Source organism: Tasmannia lanceolata, unplaced genomic scaffold (genome assembly GCF_043159265.1).
Source record: "Tasmannia lanceolata isolate RefF3 unplaced genomic scaffold, GAP_Taslan_0.1 ptg000023l, whole genome shotgun sequence".
In the NCBI taxonomy this organism is placed as follows: domain Eukaryota; kingdom Viridiplantae; phylum Streptophyta; class Magnoliopsida; order Canellales; family Winteraceae; genus Tasmannia; species Tasmannia lanceolata.
Genome location: NW_027518700.1, coordinates 10,372,658 through 10,389,416, shown reverse-complemented (window position 1 = coordinate 10,389,416; position 16,759 = coordinate 10,372,658).

The following is a 16,759-nucleotide window of genomic DNA, read 5'->3' as shown; positions in this document are numbered from 1 at the left end:
AGAACACTAATTTAAATTAAGATAATCAGAAAGAATGTTATGCACAAATTGAAACAAGAGGTAATACAAACACATCTCTCCTCTGGGTAAGAACCAGCAGTACAACAATTGTAAGAAGGGTCATGACGACCCATCAAACCTAAACGGATAACCATCACACTCATGTTGTTTCAGATAAAAAATCCGACAGCATAACGGCGTTACAAAAGGATCATGGCATGGTAAACTCCTGGTTTATCACTAACACTAGAGCATAAAGTCATACTCAGAAGGTTTTAAATAAAATCCGGCAGCATAACAGCCCCGTAGAAGGATCATGGTAAGGTAAGCTCATGGTTCCTCAATAACCCTAAAGAATACCGGTCACACTCAATATATTCTGGGTAAAATCCGGCAGCATAACGACTGTACAAAGAAATGTGATAAGGTAAGTACATGGTTTAGCTACCAGCCTAAAAAGATGATGACCACACTCAGGACATTTAGAGAAAATCCGGCAGCATAACAGCTGTACTGAGAGATATGGTACGGTAAGCACATGGTTTATCAATAATCCTAAAGGATAATGGTTACGCTTAAGGCTTTTTGGAGAAAATCCGGCAGCATAACGACTGTACAAGGAGGGCCTCGGCAACCAAGCATAAAGAATACGCCGACAAGGTCAAGATGAAACAGGGCTCTCAGCAAGAACACACTCTAGTAGTGATAATGGCAAAGTAGACTCGTAATTGGCATGTAGAGCGATCTGATCAAGATCAATCAAAGGATCAAGCTCAGGGAAGATAGATCATGGCTGTAAAGATAATGATGTGAAACCAATGATCTGATCATAATCCAAAAGACAGATGGATGGGAAAAATGGATTAGATTATGAAAGAAAATCTAATTATGAAGCAAACCCTAATCTAGTAACAAATATATGTACATATATATACACCCTAACCAGGGGCACCAACCCTAGTCTAATCTAGCGGAGTCAAGGAAGTCTCGACTCATGACAGACAAGTGAGTGTACCAGGACCGCATTTGTAGCCACACGAGGTGAACTACCCTAGTCTATAAATGGGTCAAGGTTCCTAACTCTAGGTTCCACATGTGTAAGCAACACATGTTCATCCCCATATGAATGCAATATATATATATAAACACGTGCACTTCCTAGTTGGATTTCACTAAGTCAGTATGTATATACATAATATATAAAACAAAGTAGGGCTCCGGACTCAATCTATCGGGTACTATGCGTATGAACCATACTTAATATGTATAACAAAAGTACGCCCAATGTTATACATAGTATGCTTCATTGCTCATCGGCTGCTATAAACATAAGTACGCCTAGTGTTTACGGCTGCAGCACCGGCGCATAACTTGGTAATAGATACAATAATCCCATCCAGGTAATGACTTACCATCCGGCATGTACTGTATCTATCCCATGGAGCCAACAATAAAAAACAATGAAAGAAATAAAGAATATGATAATGCATGTTGTGCAGTGTGTGAATCCCTTTTTTTATTTACGCACCTACTTGGTGCCCCTGGATTCTAACGGAAAAGGTTCCCATTTAAAACGATTTTAATCCAAATTTCTTCAAAATTAGTAAAAATGGCATTTTTACAGAGTTAGGCAATGTTCCAAGAATTCCCCAGCAGAGTCGCCAGCCTGTGGACCCCGATCCCTAGGACGAGTGAGCGAGGGACACGAGATCCCCACGCCGATCCTCTAAGATCTCCACAATGTGAAGGAGAGCTCTACCAAGGAACTCTCGAAATGGTGCCACTCACAGCATGGGTGGCGATATAAATGAGATACCTCTCGATTCAAGGACTAGCCCGGAACCAAGATGTACCTATAACAAAGAAGAGTCGCCATCCAGGGAAGTAGGCCCTGGATCTCATGAAATACTCTGTTTGCAACGGATAACCAGAGATACAAAAGTCCGTGCCTGATGACGAATGGGGAAGGTGTTAAGCGCCCCAAATTCGCCCAAGTGCAAGCACATGGTCTCTTATGCCATTTGTAATTAATTTTGAAGAGTTTTGGGCTAAAATCATGTGAAATGGGAACGAGTATCCCCAAGAAAACATCTATCTAAGCATGCATGACCCGGGGATGGGCAAAAGAAAATAAACATCCAAATCCTAACTCACCGCATCTAATCCTAACACATCACATCTAGGAAAACGGTAACATCCACACGCATAGCTACAACTAAGCAGATAATCAAGATAAGATGAATAAATGTTACAACTAAGCAAGTGAGAGGACAAATAAGCACAGCAATAAACTACCAAAGCAATAGAATAAACACACTAGCATGCAAGCCTATGTAAGAGATAATGCTGAGAAAATAATAATCAATCTCCTGCTAGGAGAGTAAGCAAGCTAACAATAGCACATAAGAAGTCAAAGATAAACACACAATGAGCTAAAAGATACAGGGAAAGAAATGAATAGGAAAATCAACAGTACATGAGGATCGAGAATGCCAGGGAAAAGAAAAGGGAGCGTATGATAGGCTCAGGGAGCGATTCTGATGAATCAAGCTCAGCGATCCTGATCCGCTGAGATCGGATAAGTCTCATGATCGTCATAGCCTATCATTGGGCTCAGCGAGGACAGTCCCTGTGAAGGGGCCACGCTACGACATCGCCCGTCCCAAAACCCGATAAAACGTCAGAAAACCGATAACACCGGCAAACCACGATCAAAATCGGAAATGAAATGAAAAGAAGGCTCCGAGTGACCTGGCAATCACCATCCTTGCCGATTTTGGTTTTTGTATTTTTGAGAAAAAGCTTGAAAGATATTTTTAGATGCTGAAATGATTTTATTGAAAAGTTTGAAGGATTTTATTAAAAAGTTTGACTGAACTTGGGATGAAGATCCCAAGCTGCCTACGTACCCTGTGAAAAGGGATCAAGCCAACGTAGTTTGAAACAGCTTTTTGAAAAACGCTTTTGAGTGTTTTTTGGATTTTTGTTATTTGATTTTTATGTATTTTTATCCCTTTTGATTGAAAGGGGGTTTTGGCTCAGGAGGTTGCCGTCCGTCGTCGCCTAAACGCGACAAGGGTGTTCCTGTAATCGATGGAATCCTAAAGCTTGAAAAGGATCCCGAGGAACAGGAGGAGAATGACTCCGAATGGAGAAGAAATCCTAGGAAATGGCCCTATAGCCGAAAGAATCCCGAAGCCCGAGTGGGATCCCTAGGAACATGAGGAGAGTAGTCTCGAAAAATAAAGGAAAACCCCTCAAACCCTGTGAAGACCCTAAGATAGGGAAAATGATGGGAAGGGCGAGGGGTTGGCTCAAGAAAAATTCCGTCATTGCCCGAACCTGGGGAAAAGTTTTCCAGGTCTACGGTATTCCGAAAACCGATGCAAAACCCGAGGATTAATACAGAACCTGAATAAAAGCGCATTTTGGCTCTAAGATTTATATGAACGAAAAGAAACCTGAAGGGCAAACTCATCTTTATGTACTGGATAGGCGCGACATTATAAACATCCATAACATGGTAATGCACATAGGGATCTGCCCGAACGTCATTACCTATCCCAAAAGATTTTTGCAATCTGCTTCAGAAAATGGGCTGATTGATTTTATACAATCTTAGCGGATTAGAAGCATTGGGCCTAGAAAACCTTTTGTCCGTGAAATCGAAATCATGAGTCAAAATAGAATTCGAAAGAGAAGGACAGAGACATTAAGGTCCAACGGAAAGGAGATTTAATAAGGTAAGAAATGAAGCAACCAAAGAAGAAGCTGAACAAATTACCTTTGATGTCGAACGAGAATTTCGCGCTAGAATCGTCCTTGTATCTTCTTCGTTTTACAAGATTCCGAATAGCCGGAGCTGCGGACTCGCCTTCTCTTCTTCCTAAATGGCGCTCTCTAGAAATTCTTCTTCACTCCTTGAGATCAAGCCACCAAGGCCTTCAAATATAAAACCTACCTTAATCTCCCTTCAAACCCCACCTCACAAACCCAATTTGGGCATGAGAACAAAATAGATGGAGGTATCTGACGGTAGGATCTGCAAATTGGGGTTAGTATATGGTGAGAGGGAGAAGAGAAGAGGGGTCGGTTTGGATTCTCAAGCGAGGATGAGGTGGGTTTGGGTTGCAAATGAAGAGGGTTTTCTTTTCTTCTTCTTTTTCTTCTATTTTTGCAGACGAACGAACAGGAGATGGGTTCGCAGGGAGTAGAGATCGATGGTGGCTGATGGGAATAAGATGGAGATGATGGGTTTAAAGGGATGATGGTGACCCAGGGTTTGGGCGAAATAGGGTAGGAGTTGGTTTGGTCGGATTCCGGCAAGCTTGCCGGAATCAATGGAGATGGGGTGAAATTGATGTGGGTTTGATGGTGGTTGTATGGAGGAGAAGAGATGGGGTTTGGGCGTGAGTGGCTGAGATGGAGGTGTAGAGTGATGGAGATGGTGGACGGCGTAGATGGAGGTGGGGCTTCTCCTCTCTCTCTCTCTCTCTCTCTCTCTCTCCTCTTGGCCCTGGTTTTCCGCCGAAAATGGCAGATGAAGGTGGCGATGGTGGTGGGTTTGTAAATAAAAAGGAAAATGGGTTTGATGGTGGCGGCAATGGAGGGGTCGGCTGGAGGAGGATGGTTGAGAAAATGGGTTTCAGTTTTGGGTTTTGAAGAAGGGTTTGATGGGTTTTGGGGGAAAAGGGTTTCGGTTCGAAGGTGGTGGTTGGAGGCGGTGGTAGGAGGAAGAGGGTTTGGGTTGTTGGTGGATGACGGTGGTGTAAAAGTTGAGGACGGTGGTGGGAGTGGCGACGGTTCTGCCGGAGAAGAAAACCCAGAACCTCCTTCTTCTTCTTTTTTTTTTCTTTGGTGGTGTCGGTGGAATGGGGAAGATGGTGGAGGTAGGGTCGGAACTCCGGCGAAATGGCCGGAGATGGGTCTGGGTCGGAGAGGGGTGTGGTGGAGGTCATTGATGGCCGTGGAATGGATGGAGAAGGAGGTTGAAGTGCGGTGGCTGAGGGAAAAGGGTTTGGTGGAGGGTGGTGGTTGATGGTGGTGGTGGAGTTTGCTTGGCCTCTCTCCCTCCTCTGCTTCTCTCCTCTTTTTTTTAGAAAAAACTCCTCCTCTGCTGTTGTTCCCCTCTTAGAAAATGGGGCTCCACCCTCTACCTACGAGACTCATTTTTTTTTTTATAGCTAGGGTTGAAACCCTCTTTTAATCTCAGCCATCCATTCCCCTTTTTGATGAATTGGATCATTCCCACCCTTGATTCCTTATCCCTCTTGCCCTAATTCTATCCTAGAAACCCTAAAACCTAGAGTGCCTAGCTGATCCAAGCCCTACACCTCATCTCTTTAATCTAATGGCCTATGTTTGTGGCTTGCAGAGGAAGCAATGGAGATTTCCAATAATGCCCTCCTGCAGATGGGAAATGATATATTATGCCCCCTTTTCCCTCATGGGCAGCCCCCCATCTAGTGTATTTTATTTCTTTCTTTTGCACTTGAGTGGGCTGCCCCAAGTAAATAAAAAAAAATTATATATATATATATATATATATATATATATATATATATATATATCTTTCTCCTTTTAATACAAGGGCTTGGTATTGTCACACCTTCCTTGTTTAAATCAACCCCCTTCCATTTGCAAATGGAACAACCTCACCCTCGCTTTGATAATCACACAAACTCAGCTTGTCCTTTGACAGATTTTAATTCGAAAATGTACCCATTTAATCACGGTCTAAACACTAAGAGACAAGGTAAGCCAGTAAAATATCAAGGAGAGGTCGAGTTAGCATCATCCACACTTGAGAAATTTGTATAGAGAGGTGCCAATACCAAAACTCAGGGGTGTTTTGTAACTCTTTCAAATTTTTGCGAAAATGAGTTGGAGATCAGGGCAATTTGAACGGAGGATGCCAATGGGGTTCAGAGATCACCCAGGCTTTCAAACGATTTCCAAAATATATGGAACTGGGCATTTTTAGGGCTTTCGAGTTTGATTTTTCGAAAATTTTGAGATTCGGCTCCGGGATCTCGACTCAACTTCGGGATTGGGATTTTACTCGATTTCCAGAATTTATTCGATTCTGGGGGAAAATGGTTCGGTCAAAATGGGGTGTCTACAGTCGGCGAATGTAGATCTGAGTTGGAATTTTTTTACTTTCATACTCCATGAGGAATTCATGTTTCTGTTTTCATATAATCTATTGTATTTTGTGTTCTGTCTTTTTTTTTGGATCATGACTGCCTTGGTCATGGTAGCCTTTTAGTAATAAAGATTCACCATTTAAAAAAGAAAAGAAAAGAAGGTTGCATGATACTTGCTACGAGGGAGGGTATTTTTTCATTAGAAAGACCAATGCTTCAAAACTCGGACCAGATAGACACTTGTCATGGTAAAAGAGAGTCGACTTGAGCGAGTCCATGATTGAGATGGTCAAATTTTCATTAACTTGGGCAAGTCAGAGAAGTTTTGATATCTACTTCATAATTGTACTAACTCATCTTGTCTTTTAGTATTAAACCATCTGTCAATGGTTGATGGTGCCCAAAATCCGACTGCACGTACTAGCTGGGTCGAGCCTGTGATCATGCGCTCACAAAGAAAGCGTAAGTGGGCCCGGAGTTGTGGATCTGAGCGGCTACTTCATCACTCAAGTCAGAGATGGGCAACACAGACAATGGATGATGAGTAGAGGGAGGGCCAAGACAAGTTACCAGACAGATGGAGAGAAATTGGATTCGATCCCCTTGCTTGAGTGCATAGATGCCCTTTAATAGGGAAGGAGACCCACGATGTCCACGACGCCAATCATGGCTTTGATATTTTTTTCTGCTTGGGGCATGATGGGTGGCGGTTATAATTGTGTAGGCGTGATTCCTTGGAATTCTGGGCGGAGATGGGGGGTGGTAGCTTTGGCTGGAATCTTTGAATTTGTACAGGGCGTATTTGGCGCAATGGTCACCTGGGTTGATCACTGGACGACAGGATTTCTGCAATCGTGTCTGGTCCCCTTTGAGAGTCAGGACCGATGTTAGGGAGGGCAGTCTTGGTGACACGTGTGACACATATTTGGTGAAAGAGTCAGCTCGGTACTGTTGATTCCATTACATGAGATTGTATCGAACTAGTTTTGTGATTGGGGTTGCCATGAGGGTCGGTACCGAATATACCGATTTTACCCCTAACATACTGCCCCCTCTTCCTTGTCCCGTTATGTGGGTCGGGGAAGTAGTTAAACTTTTAAGAGGTTATCCGGTATTGACCCAGTTGTATTAATCGCTTGGCGATAAGGGAGATGAAGTGCTTTTGGCGGGAACTTGGAGTTTAAATGTGCAATTGAAGTGTCGCGTCACTTGATGAGTCATAGATTCCCGATGGGATGGCCCATAATGAGGTGCGATTCCCCAATCAGTTATCTCTGTAAATTTTGAAAACCGACGAGATCATTAAATTCTCGCCTGGTTTTCCCGCTGCACATTTTCAAAAACCGGCAGGATTATTAATACCCCGTCTGGTTTTCCCGCGCCTATTTTGGGCTATTAAAGACGCGGGGGAGGGAGCCATTTATCGTCATTTTTTCTTTTTCTTTTTCTTTCTCTTTAACTTTCCCATTTTGCCAGTCATGTATCGAGAACCAGCAATTGGAAACCAATTGGCGGCGGATATTCCGGTGGTGGAGGTAAACTCTCCATCAAAGGAGGAAAGGAGGCGCTACGATTACGCTTGAGAATCGGTGGCTAGGCGAACGCGAGGAACCTAAAAAGGGAAGAGGGTAGTGACGGCGGGGACTGGTTTGCCGAAGGCTGTGGTTCTGGTTGCGACGATTCCAGCAATGATGCCGTCGGTGACCGGAAAAGAGAAGGAGGGTCACGGATCCCAGAGAGAAAAGAAGAGGAAAGTTGAATTTGAAGGTCATCTGGATTCTCCGGTTCCCAAGAGTGGCGTTTCCCCCTACGGAATCCCCAGTTTTGCCGCCAACTACAAGCGGTCTCTGACGCACGCAAAGGAGAGGGGATACGGTGTGGCTGATCACCTTTTCCAGTTGGGGGCGGAGGTTCTCAATCTCTGTGCATGAGTGGAGGAGTTGGTGAGGGAGAACAAAGCTCTGAAGGCCTGACTGCAAGGAATGTCTAAAGACAGAAAAAAGGTCGGTGCCGTGGAACATCGCCTGGAAGCCCCTCCAGAAGAGGATCTGTCGGATGAAGACCCTGAAGATGACCCCGAGGAAGATACTGAAGAGGATTCGACTAGGTGATTATGCCATTGTTATCAGCCATAATCCCGATAACGGCACCTGTGGATACCCCATTTTGACCGGACCCTAAAAGTCCCCAAAATCGAATAAGAGCTTCAAAAATCGAATGAAATTCTCAAATTCTGAGTCCCAAAATATCCCAAAATTAATCTCAACAAATTCCTGAAAGACTGGGCCCAAAATGAGAAGAAGGCTTGAGTTTTTGAGCATCTTATTCTGTGTACTCCTAGGTACAAATTCCCCAGGAGGTTGTTAATATTCTCAGGGATACCCCTAAAAAATTTCATGGCAATCGGGCGAAAAATGTAAAGAAAGACAGGCGAAGTTTGTGCAATAATCAAAACTGGGTTGTGATAGGGTATGAATTATCAAAGCTTGGTTGTGTAGATATCACCCTCCTTTTTCTATAAAATGCAAGATATTTTGTTTGGTAAAATGGTGATTTGCCACCTTTAGGGGGGTGATTTTGGAATTCTGATATTACTTAAGGTGTAAGCAACCCCTATTGGCCTTTGGATCAAATCAAGGGGTCAAGATCGTTTGAAGAGAAGAAAATTTCCACCCTATTTTCTACCCGGGCCACCCCCCCCTTAGGTTAAAAATTGTCGCAAAATACACTAGGTGGTGGCTGTCCATGGAGGATGGGGGGGGGGGGGAAGAAAATTTCTCATTTTCCCTTATATATCTCGATCGGACTAGGGTTTAGGGGAGGCCTCATTCATTTTTTCCAAAAAGAAAAAAAAAATAGAGAGAGGGAAAAGAAGGAGCCGCCGACCACCACTACCATCCCAGCCGCCCACCTTCTTCCACCTCCGGCCATTCCTCCGGCAAGCCACCACCTTCCCCTTTCATCCACAACCTCTGCAACTACACCTCTGACCCCATCTCCGGCCAGCAGCCCACCGGAATCCGAGCCACCATCTCCCTCATTCTATCCCCTCCATTTTCCACCTCCAAACCCCTCTCCACCCGCATCTCTACCCAAACCCCCCCCCCCCCAAAAAAAAAAACCCAAACCGTCATCTTCAACCTCCAACCGCTTACCATCTCCGACCAGCTCCGGCCAACCCAAACCACCATCCGAGCGTCTCCGGCCACCATCACCATCGCTTCACCGCCACCTCTATCACCAAATTTTTTTTGCTTCCCATAGCCACCAATTTCACCCCTCTTGCCTCCATCACAGCAGCCCTCAAAACCCACATCCACTAAACCCATTTCGACCTCTTCGATCATCATTCCCCGCAAGATCCGGCCACCACCACCACCACCTTCTCTGCTTTTTCCCCAAAAACCATTATCTCAAACCCACCTCCATTAATCAAGCCACAACCTCCACCACCACCTGTCCCAACTTCGGCCGGCACCACCGGACCCCAGTAAAACCCCTTTCACCCACAACCTCTGCAACTACTCCGGCCGAACCTCTTCCACAGCTACCGTACCCCAACTTCACCCAATCTTCACCCAAAACCCATTTCAAAGACCAAACCCTACAAATCTGGAATCTTCTCATTGAGAGAGAGAGAGAGAGAGAGAGAGAGAGAGAGATCTGTTTAGTAATGGATTCTCCGGCGAGAGTAGATCTGGACAGAAATCCGATCAAGGCAATGACGATATGTATGATTGGAGCGGGAGGCTTCATCGGATCTCATCTCTGTGAGAAATTAATGGCAGAGGCTCAGCACATGGTTTTAGCTGTTGACGTTTGTAGCGACAAGATCAAGCCTTCTCGAACCTACTCCTTCAAACCCTAACTTTCCATGGGGAGATCGCATCCAGTTCCACCTATTCAATATCAAGGACGATTCCAGGCTCGGAGGTCTCATCTATGGGAAGACTGTGGGTAGCTTCCTCCCCAAGGATCATCCTCTACGACAGGACCCTGCCTTCTATGTCCTCAAAGAAGATGCCTCTCCCTGCATTTTTGGTCCTATTAAGAAACAGAGGTGGTCATATGCATGCACTGGATCGCTAGCTTTTGGACTTGTGCTCATATGCTATTAAATACAATTTCAAATCCAAGCATAGTGCAGTTCGGCTCTTAGGCAGTTTGTTGGAAAAGCTATGGAACAGGTATATGATTTTTCATTTAAGGCTTGATTCTCTGTTATTAACCATCATCAAACTCTACTGCTTTCCTGCTTTGATTTCTCTTTGATTGCTTAGGTCTTTCATCCCGGGCTCATCCTCATGAAGCCTTCATAGCGTCTTGATGATCTTCTCGTATGCTTTATTTCTTAGGATGGCCGGTATCAATAATTCACTTCATTTCTTCGGGATCATTTGTTGCACGTCATTTAGGATTCTCCTTGAATTTCAGGATTCTGCTATATTTTGTGAGCATTTCCTTGGGATAGGCTATGACGGAATGCTTCTTGAGCCAACCCCTTCCTTGTTTGCCTTAGAGTTTTCGTAGGTTAAGAGATTTCTTCCTCTTTAGAGTCTGTCATAGAGAGTTTAGGAGTCTGTCCTAACACCCTAGAGTTTAGGAGTCTGTCCTACCCTTTTAAAGTTTAAGAGTCTGTCCTACCCTTTTAAATTCATCAGTCTGTCCTACCTCTATAGAATATAGGATTCTGTCCAACCTTCATAGAGTTTAGGATTCCGTCCTTCCATCTTTGAGAGTCAATCTTTCAGGAGTCTGTCCTATCATCTTGGGGGCTAGAATTCTTTCCTTCCTTTTATCAAATCATGTGATTTTTTTATCCACTCTTGCAAGGTATAGGATGCTGTCCAACCCTTGCAGAGTCGTGATTCTGTTCAATTCCCCCGCAAAGCATAGGATGCTGTCCAACCTTTGCGGGATATTAGGAGTCTGTCCTACCCTTATGATGATAGGATTCTGTCCTCTTGTGTCAAACATAACAAAAACACTTCAAAACAACAAAAATCTCAAAAATCTTGAGTCTTTAAGAGTGTAGTTAGCAAAATTTAGTCCGAACTACGGATGGCTTGATCCCTAGCTGAGGGGTACGTAGGCAGCTCAGGTATGCAGCAGGCATTCTGAGTCCAGTCACCATTTTTACAAATATTTCTCACTATTTAGTCCGAACTACGGATGGCTTGATCCCTAGCCGAGGGGTACGTAGGCAGCTCAGGCTTGCAACTGGCATCCTGAGTTCAGTCACAACTTCAAAACCTTCCATAGCTTCAAAACCTTTCAAACCTTCCAAAAATACAAAAAATCTTCAAAATAACCTTGCAAATAATTTTCAAAAGATCTTCCCATAGAGTTAGGAGTCTGTCCTAGACGTTTGGGGTGTCATAGAGTTAGGAGTCTGTCCTGATTGTGTTGCTTTGCCGTGTCTGGTAGTGTGAGTGTCTCTAGAGTTAGGAGGCCTCGAGTCGTGGTCGGTTAGACACTTAGTCGATCCGATGGCTAGACTAGAACGCACTTAGATAGCCCATGGTTTTCCTTAGGACGCACAGCCTAGTCACACATAGGGTGTAGGGTCCACTTGCATTAGTTAGGGCATATAAGGAGTCCTAAAAATTACCATTCACTTGAAGTTAAGTAATGGCGCAAGAAGCTTTAAAAACTAGTCAGGTCTAGTTGACCGAGTCTAGGATAGCGGTCCTAGAGGGTTAGGCATTATAGTTTAGCATAGGTCGCCGAACTACGTTGACTCTGATTCTTCCCGAGACCGGGATACGTAGTGCAGCCAGGATGGATGGCCATCTTGGTCCGAGTCAAGTATCGCATTAGAGTCTAGGGTTTGTCATATTGTGTGTTTTGCTGTGTTTTCTTACTTTCATGTACAGACCCTATACCTTTAGCTTTAGCATGCATGTGTTTGCCCATCAGAACTTAGGCACCAATTAGGCATGACACTCATAACCTAGCTATTCTTAGGTGACATGTCTTTCATTTCTTTTATGTGTGCTTCTTATTCATCTCTGAAAGATGCATGATTAGCTAGACGTTATCTCGGGGATATTCGTTCCCATTTCGCATGATTTTCACCCAAAACTCTTCAAAGTTAATAATAAATGGCATAAGAGACCAGGTGCTTGCACTTGGGTGAATTGGGGGCGCCTAACCCCTTCCCCATTCATCATCAGGCATGGACCTTTTGTATCTCTGGTTATCTGTTGCGACAGAGCACAGCATGGGATCTAGGGCCTACTTCCTTGGATGACGACTCTTTCTTTGCTTAAGGTACGCCTTGAATCTGGGCTAGTCCCCGAATCGAGAGGTATCTCACTTTACATCGCCACTCATGCTATGAGGGGAACTCTTTCGAGAGTTCCTGGGTGGAGCTCTCCTTCACGTGGATGATCTAGAGAATTTCTTGGGGCTCGTCCCCCCGCCTCTCTCGGATCGGGGTCCACAGGCTGGCGACTCTGCTGGGGAATTCTTGAAACATTGTCTAACTCTGTAAAAAATGCCATTTTTACTAACTCTGGAGAAATTTGAGCTAAAATCATTTTAAATGGGAATTCTATCTTAGAATCGAGGGGCACCAGATAGGTGCATAATTAAAACAAGGGATTCACACACTGCACATCATATGTTATCATATTGTTTATTTTTTATTTCTTTCATTGTTTTTTCTTATTATTGGCTCCACGGGATAGATACAATGAGCGCCCGAATGGGATGTCATTACCCTGATGGCACTATTGAATCTATTTTCAAGCTATGCGCCGGCGCTGCACCCGTAAACACTCGGTGCACTTGTGTTTACCGCAGCCGATGAGCAATGAAGCATACTATGTATAACACTTGGTGCACTTGAGTTATACATATTAAGTATGGTTCATAAGCATAGTACCCGATAGATTGAGTCCGGAGCCCTACTTTGTTTTATATATTATGTATATACTTACTGACTTAGTGAAACTCAACTAGGAATTACCCGTGTTTATATACATCTATATTGCATTCATATAGGGTCGAACATGTGTTGCTTACACATGTAAAGCTTAGAGTCAGGAACCTTATCCCCTTTGTAGACTAGGGTAGCTCATTTTATATGGCTACAGCACAGTCCTAGTACACTTATCAGTCTGTCTTGAGTTGGAATTTTCTTGACTCTGTTAGATTAGATTAGGGCTGGTGCCCCTGGTTAGGATCTATGTATATCTGTGTATATGTATATATATATATATATATATATATGTATAAATCTTTGTTATTAGATTAGGGTTTACTTCCTAGTTAAGTTTTCCTTCATAATCTAATCAATTATTCCTCTCTATCCATTCTGCGGATTATCATCAGATGCTTGGCTCTTTTAGCCGTGATCTATCTCCCATGAGCTTGATCATTTGATTGATCCTGATCAGATGTACTCCGCATGTCGATTATGAATCTATCTTGCCATTATCATTACCGGAGTGTGTGTTCTTGCTGAGAGCCCTGCTTTATCTTGACCATGACAGCATACTCTTCATGTTTAGTTGTTGAGACCCTCCTAGTATTGATGTCATGCTGTCGATTTTTTTCAGAACCCTTGAGCGTAATCATTATCCTTTTGGGTTCGTTGACAAACCGTGTGCTTACCTTACCACATCTCCTAGTATAGCCGTTATGCTGCCGAATTTTCTCCAAATACCTTGAGTGTGGTCATCATCCTTTTAGGCTTGTTGACAAACCATGTACTTGCCATACCACATCTTCATGTACAACTGTTATGCTGTCGGATTTTATCCAAGGGGAGGATGTGTTTGTGCTACCTTTTGTTTCAACTTGCACATTACATTGTCATGCGATGAATTCTCATTGAGCCTAGTGCTTATGGTGTCCATGACAGGAGTCTTACTCACTCGTCTACCATCAACCCCAAAAGAGCTTTCATCTCTGAACTCGCTTGGTCTAACTAGTCCGTTGTACCTATTTCCTCTCACATTGCCCAGATGGCTGAGTATACTGAAAGTCTCGTCTTGAGAGAAATGAGAGAGATGATGATGATATCCATGACCTGATAGACAGGGATCCCCTCATTCTTCTTGAACTCAAATGCTTCCAAGAACCCTGCACCTAACCGTGTTGCACCTCTTTCACCCACCATGGGAACCATTTCACCCATTCAACCCTTCATATATCTTACCACCTTTACCTGTACCGCTCTGGGGCTGGGAAGTAGATTGATTGCAAAGGGAAAATGAAAGATGTCGGAGCTTGAAATTCAGGAGATATCACCATGCTAGAGAAAATCCCACCAATGCCAATGGATTAGTTTGAGCCAAGTTGATACGACATTATAGGATTGCCCCTTCTGAGATTCTAAGTCCAGGGTCGATCTCTCCAATCATTATAATCATTAAGGAAGGCACGTTGCCCTTGAACTTTCAGCGCCAATCCGTTGCCTCCGATGAAGTGTCTCATCTTTGAAATTTGTTTTGAAGTGTGTATACCAACCCTCCTGTCAAAGTTGGGAAGTCTAACCATGTCAATATCAATTCTAAGTATGTTGTGTTTATTGGTCTCTCTCATTGTGAGCCAATGTCCAGTCTTTTGTTGAATTTGATGGAGAGCCTATCGTGGCACGTCAAAAATCATTGTATGTACTTCAAACATTCAATGCAATGAACATTTGATTCCAGTGTCGTCAATATTCTTGTATATGTTCACTCTTGGATCTAATGTTAATAAACAAATTAAGACACCCTCCTTGGACGAGGATGCCGATGAAATTCTCTTCGAGATTTGAAAGATGATCAAACGAGAGGAAGAGTGTCAAGCAAAGCCACTTAAAGATGAAATCGATACCGTGGATAGTGGTATCGAAATCCGAAACTCGAGAAATAAGGATTGGTAAAATTTTATCTCCCTACGAGCGCAAAGAATCGATAAACCTATTTAGAGGGTTCAAAGAAGTGTTGCTTGTTCCTATGAGGATAAACCGGAAGCGTGCCTTGGCACTGTTCAACGTAAGTCACCCTCAGCTTCAGACATCAGGTCGAAAAAGCGAAAATTTTGAATGAAGAATACCAGAAATCAAATGAAGTTAATGAAAAATTGAGAGAAGACTTTCGGACAACAAAGTCATGAGCATAGAACATGAACCCCAAAAAGAATACTTGGGCTATACATTCCGATGGAATTTCAAGTCAAAGTAATCAGGCATTCCCGCATTTCAAGTGAAAAAAGAAGAAGAATGAACATAGAAAAAAGAAGAAGATAGAATCCAGAGAAGAAAGGAGAAGGGAGCATGCCCACGTCAACTCCTCAAGAACGTCAGAATCGCAGGAAGCGGAGTCGATTAATAGATTGAAAATTTTAAAATCGTCTTCAGCATTCAGAGAAGACCCAGAGTCGTAGAATCCTTAATATCAGTGCATGATCCCAAAGACAAAGTGGGAATTCAATCAGTCTAGCTTGCACAGTGCAGATGAAGTCTTCATCTTGCCAGGAAATGCCGCCAGACTCCTCAAAAAAAAAGAGAAAGAGAAAAAGTTCAAAGCCATTGAACCTTAGCCATTCAAGAAGCTTGTATGCCAAAACATCAGGAGGCCATCCTTAGACGCCTGAGCCTTAAACACTAAAAATCTCAAGTTTGAAAAATCCTTTTACAAACACCTTTGAGCCCCAACAAAATCAAACATTCTTTTCAAACCCCCACAAACCAAGGGCATTCGATCCGAATTACGCGGACCTGATCCCTTTCTACAGGGCACGTAGGCAACCTGATCAATTCAGGTTCGGTTAGCCTTTGGAATAAAAGTCAAATTATTCCCTTTCAACCTTTGAGCTAAAAAAGCCAAATCATTCTGTTCCAAACCCCAGCGAACTATGCGGACCTGATCCTCCATTTTTGGGGTACTTAGGCAACCTGGCCAATCTAGGTTCGGTCGAAACTTTAAAATCCAAAAGAAATATCCAACCCTTTTGAATCCAAGCTCACCTAGAAAGTCCTTCTGGTGAACAAGCAGAGGTTCAAAGTCAAGAAAAAAACGATGGAGTCTGAAGACCCGCTAGGCTGAAAACCCGAGAGGGCGGTCTAGGCAAAATTTAGGGGCATTCACCCGCTAAGTTAACAACTGAAAAGTCGGCTTAGGCAAAAGTTAGGGTATCAAGCCCGCTGGATTGAAAACCCGAAAGGGCGAACCAGGCAAAAGTTAGGGAAGGCGGTCCGTCAGATTGAAAACTTGAAAAGGCAATCTGGTCAATGGCAATGACTTCCAACAAAAAAGAGAATCATTCAGATGGAGAAATAGTCTTCAACCAGGGTAAAATCTCATAGTCCAAGTAGTGCCAGCAAGCTTACTTTAACATTCCTCTAAACTAGGGGCATTGACACCGAGCAATCCGAAAGGGATAATAACCATGACATAAACACCGAAAGAGGAGAGTAGTGCCTTTTGACACGGTCTTCGAAATACTCTAAGAGTGGCTAAGCCATACCCTTGAAAAATAGCACATCAGATCCAAGAGTGAGTCGAAAGCGAGTGGAGTCCTTCGAACAATAAGAATCTTCTTTGATTGAGTCCTTGGAAATCTGTTCCTCCTTCATATTTGTGTTCCCTTTCCTTGCAAAGTCCAAATTGTCGGGT